The sequence below is a fragment of the Apis dorsata genome, unplaced genomic scaffold, assembly GCF_000469605.1.
Source record: "Apis dorsata unplaced genomic scaffold, Apis dorsata 1.3 scaffold_286, whole genome shotgun sequence".
Classification (NCBI taxonomy): domain Eukaryota; kingdom Metazoa; phylum Arthropoda; class Insecta; order Hymenoptera; family Apidae; genus Apis; species Apis dorsata.
The window spans coordinates 37,036-42,815 of NW_006263561.1; positions in this window are offsets into that span (position 1 = coordinate 37,036).

Below are 5,780 nucleotides of genomic sequence, written 5' to 3' on the forward strand. Positions count from 1 at the left end.
CCGGGACGCCGAGCAAGCGTCCTCGTAGCTCCGTTTTCACTCGTGAACCAGTGAAGCACACGCACCGCACCGACCGAAGGGAGGCAACGAGCGTGCGTCCGACCGACCGACCAACGGAGGAACAGAGAGGGTTGCGAGAGAGACGAATCGAGAGAAGAGCAGCGTGCTTCGACCGGGCGTTCCTCGGTCCTCCTCTGCCGCACGACGACTGAATCTTCGGGGTAGACTGGGGAGGCTGCGCGCAGGGTCGGCCCCGCTCGTTCCGGCACCCTGGTCCTCTCTCCTCCTCCTCCTCTCCCTCCCCCTCCTCTTCTCTCTCGCCCCTCCTCTCCTTCCTCCTTCCTCTATCGCTTTCTCTTTCTTCCTCCCCCTTCTTCTTCCTTAACCTTCTCAGTCGCGACTGCTTGACATTTCCTCCTCCTCCCTAGTGATGGCCATTCGATCCCCTCTGTCGCGAATTTTTAAGCAATTTGCTTAACGATATATGAAGATCCGACATCCCGAGACTTTGAAAGTATCGCGAGATACTCGGAGATACACGTTGATACAACGTTTTGCCAAAGTTTGAGAACTGCGATGCACTCTGAAAGCATTGCACCACTTTGAAAGATTTGTAGATCTTTGATACGCGAGAAACGTAGAAATATATGCGAGAAATATGTAGATTCCTCGGTAAACTCGTGTTCACTTTTGTGTTGAAATCGTTACCATTATTATTATTATTATTATACCTTTTAGATTATTAAAAATAGTAGAGATTTCGAAAATCTCGAAGTTAATTTCATTCCATTCCGAATTCTGAACACTTTCAAATTTATCGTGGCTGTAAAGTGCGTCGCGGATTCGACGAATTTATTTTTCTTGCTCTCTCTCTCCCTCTCTTTTTCTCTCTCCCTCTCTTTTTTCGATCAATTCTTCGTTCAATTTTTCTTGTTTTCTTGTTTTCCTCCTTATTTCCTCGCATGTCTCATTTTCCTGTATCTTTTACATCTTTTTCCTCCCTCGCTTGTCTCGTTCATTCTCCGTCGATATATTTTTCTCTTTTCTTCTTTTTTACCCGTTGTTTCCTTATTTTCTTTCGATTTCTTCATCCCCTATTCTTCTCTTTTTCTCGTTTGTTTTCCTCTTCTTCGTCCATCCCCTTGTCTCGTCTCCTCTTCCACCATCCACCACTTGCCTACCTAGCGATAGCGGTGGAAGTATAGCACCGGTAGTGGTGGTGGTGGAGATGGAGATGGTGGTGGTGGTGGTGGTGGTGGTAGTGGTGGTGGTGGTAGCGGCAGCGAACCGAACTACAGGGCAGATAGGGATGCTGCTAACTTTTAGGATTTCTCTTTGTAGAAAGACGCGTTTATCTCGGGTTCAAAGGCAGCTGGAATTTTTAGCCGCGTTACAGGGAATACCGCCGGTACTTTTTTATGAAAAGGTCGTCCATGAATTTCTACTATTTCAAAATTTATGCCGTTTTCCTCCCTCCGACCAGAAGATTAATCGTCGAAGAGGGATCCGGCAAGAAGAGAATGGAAGAGACGACCACGATATTCCTCCCCGTTCTTCGCGAGCGTGCGCGTTTTTTCAATTTACGTTTACCAACTACTAACCTCCTCGATCCGAGCCACGATGGTCGTGTACCGGCTTTTCCCTTTCGGTCATCGTACTCGCGGATCAATCGTACTTTCCATCACCGTTTAACGCTATGTAACGGACACGAATTGAACGTGAAGAGTTGCTAAGCGAAGAAGGGGTGAGTCCGACGAGGCCCGTTGAACTTGTTGAAACTTGTCCAATGATCTTTTTTTTTTTTTTTTGATTCGATAAACGAGGCTTGAACAGGGGCGAAAGTAAACAGGGGCGGAAAATAAAGAGAAGAGATATCGAAATGGACCATTCCGTCTCCCTTATGTTCCCGCGAGAAATGATAATTCGACGATTTCGAGGGTAAATGGAGCCGACCGCGAATTTGAAGATGTTCCTCTCGGTGCGCACAAGTTTACGAGTGTACAAAGTAACGCGGAGAGAAATTTTTGTAAGATCCGAGCGAGCCACTGAGATGACGCTCGCTCGCGTTCTCAAGAGGGCCGTTTCCGTTCTCTCGAGTGCTTATCTTCACGAATCGCGCACGTACGCCAATTTCAGGCAAATTGTTTGTAGCGTGCCGTCTGCGGATTCAAACGAGCCTATTACCACTCGCAACGTCTTTATCCGCTTCGCCTCGCAATGATATTTTCCCCCACAAGACAGAAATATTTGAATTTCTGGATTATTTCTGGCTCGTTAAAAACTCGGTTTTCCTTCGCTTCGAGATTATTTCGATTACGGCACGCTTCTGCAAATTCTCGTAGCACATACGTAGCACATCGAAAATGTTAAAAATGTAAGCAAATTAGATTAGATTGCAATTAGATTACGATATAAAAAAGTCGCGTGTTTAAATTTTTATATATTTTTTTTTTTTTGTTAACGCGACTCGGCCATTTTGGTCGAGTTAAAAAGAGCTTCGGTATCGATAAATTACCGAAGACACGGGGATTACACGCGAGCGCGAAGCTTCGTTAAAAATTCGATCGAGCTTCGAGCGTAACTTTAAAACGTAAACATTTTGAAAATGCGAGCCGCGGCAGCATTTATTCGTATTCGTATTGGGCGGATCAATCGGACGAATTTCGTCGTATTCCGCGTATAAATCACGGGCATAGGGTAAACTACCCGTGTCGCGTTTGACAATACTCTAGATGGTCCGTGGCATTTCAAATATTCATCTCTCGACGCGTAGATCGAAGGTACGAGTGTAGTCACTCGACGGCCTGTTTTTCGGCAAATTAACGAGGGCTATTAAACGCGTATCGAAACAGTTGCACCGTGATCGTAATTAACACGTCGCACAACGAAACAAAGTGATTTGCAAATATTTGGTAATTTCGAATATGATGGAGCCACCGTTGAAACTGGCCCGGACGATAATGCGCCAGTCGGACGTGACAATTGTCGTTTCGCATCGATGAAAATCTGATCAACTACGGCCACTGTTCGTTTGTCACCTCGACCCCGTCCCTTCCCGTTCCTCTTTTCTTTTTCTTGCGATTCGCGGCGAGAGAGAGGTATCGAGACCGGTCTTGGAGAAACTTTCCACAGCGCAAACAGATCTCCTTGTGTTGTCGGCAAAGTATATAACGGGTTGATTTATATATCGAGAGGATATCTACCGCCTAGTTTCTTGCCGTTCGGAAGAACAAGATATTTTCGTTCTCTCATTCTGAAATTGACTCGCCTCGGGGGAGTCTTTCTCTCTGTCTGTCTCTGTCTCTGTTTCTCTCTCTTCTCTTCTCTCTCTTCTCTTCTCTTTCGGCCAAAGACGAACAAGGCAATATAAACCGAATACGGAATACGTTCGACGCGCAATGCGATACGACTTTGTCCCCCGTCTGCCGGATGTGTCTTTTTATTACACGACGAAACGGTTGTTTGCGCCGTTTTACCTATTTTTACGATCCTACTTGTTTTTAACGCGTAACGTTCCGGTTCCGACGCGCGATTTGCACCATCCGCCCGAACGTTCGATTTTCTCCCTATTAAATTTCATTGCGCATTCGCGACCAATCCGGTCCGAAGCGGCCTTTTGAATTCGTGATCGAGGCAATTATCGACCGTGCTCTCCCGTACCTTTGAACTAAATGCTCGACCGCGCGAACATCATCGTCGAAGAATATCGTGCGATCTTTTTTCTCTCTTTCTCTCACTCTCTACTCTCGTCGGTCCATTTTTTCCCTTCCTCCTCTCTCTCTCTCTCTCTCTCGTTGCAACCTATCGTTGCACATCGATCGTGAAAATTCCATCGTCTCGGAAAGTGCAAACACTTGACGCGCGCACGAGGATATCAAAGATATACGCGCGATTCCCCTCTGCTGTTCCTCGGCAAGGGACTTTTGGCAACTTTAATGTCGGCGTAAACACATTCGCGTGGGATGTACGCGCGTGCCGCAGCCGCCAACACTCGCCATCGGTTTGTTCGTCGACCTCTCTTCTGCTCGGAAGAAAGAAGGAGTTTATAAATATTTCGCGGTTTCGTAGCGCGACCCCTCGGTTCTCCTCGCGTTGGAGAATAATGTCTGAAGAGGTTCGCTCGAACGAGCGGGCTATAGCAGTTGGTTCGGTCGGCCCTCCCTTTCCGTGGATCGATATAAGCAAAATTCGACCACGATGGAAAGGAAGGAGAGCACGTCTACCGTACCTACACGTACGGCTTTATTTCGTCGATGGTTAATTCTTCTCTCCCTCCCTCCCTCTCCTCTCTCTTGAAATGGAAAGTTTCTCTTTTCCTCTTCGGTTTGACCGAAATATTTTTGTTCGAAATTTGCTCTCCTCCGATATGCATTCGTGCTCGTACCGGCGATAAAATCACAAAGCGATCGTTCATCTTCTCAAAGATGTATTCCGCCGAAAGAAAAACCCTTAGTTAGCCCGCGGTGTGCTGAGAAAATTGGACACCAGGGGTTTCCCGTGTAACCGATTCAATTACCGGTTTATTGCGCGTCTCGAGCATTCATCGCGATGAAAAGGAATGAAGAAGGAAGGAGGAAGGTGGTAGGGGCGAGGGAAAAGTCGAGTTTCCGGAAGTGGTTGCTCAAATGGTACCGTTTGATGGAAAACTTTATGCCCGTTCTTAATATCGCGATATCGCAAATGCGAAAAAAAGGAAAGAAAGAGTTATAATTAAGATTAGCGCCGGGAGCGTTCATTTTCCTTGTTTCACGGCACGCCACTCCACTCGGCGGATTCGAGGAAATCGGAAGGAATGGGGATTTCTCGAGTAATTCTCGGAAATAATTTTGATATAATCACGAGGCAAGCGCGCGTCTACGTTTGAAAATGGGAACGGAAGTCGATTACTGAACTGCGAGCGAGCTGGTAGAAGCAGTAAACCCGTGCCCCCGTACACCTTGGATTCGTACGTTAGTTTTGAACAGTCGTAACCGCACCTCTCCAACTATTGGGTATCATGCACACTTTCCCGTTTACCGTATTACGTGACACATTGCACGATGCAACGACGACGACGACGACGACGACGACGACGATGACGACGAGGACGAAGAGAATGCGATACGATCTAGCGAATGCCATGATACGCGAACTAACTATCGCATCAAGACGGTGGATCTGTCCTGTATCGATTGCCGTAAAGCGCTTAATCTCTTTGGAACGCAACGGAATAAAAAAAAAAAAAAAAAGAAAAAGAAAAGCTTCGAAGCGAAGGAAATAAACGATGGAGCTTAATTTGCGTTACGCTTTCTTTCTTTCTTTTCTTTTTTTTCTTTTTTTTTTTTGTTTCTTCTTGTTTACACGTTATTAACTAAGTTTCTCGTTTAACTTTTCTCCGACGGGGAAAAGGAGGAAGACACGAAATATACTCCGCCTTCTATCTCTACTCCTCTCGAACGTTAAAAATCCATAGAAAGAATATTGGAATTGAAAATGATTTCTTTCGTTCCAATCGTCTACAGTTATAATTGGAGAACGCGTAATTGAAAATATTTTTCTCTTGTCGGATAGGTACTTGTTCCTTTGTTTGATCGTGAAAAAAAGACTACGCCCCCGTTTGCTTTCACCTTTCGTCCCTTTTATTTTATTTGATTCGTTAACAGCGGGACGAGTTTGTAAAATTGAACAATGCTCGTGTGCTACCTCGTGGTAGATGCTACCACGCTTCTTTTCTTTCGTCGCGTCTCTTTTGCTTTCTCCCTATCTCCTCAACCTCTCTCTCTCTCTCTCTCTCTCTCTCT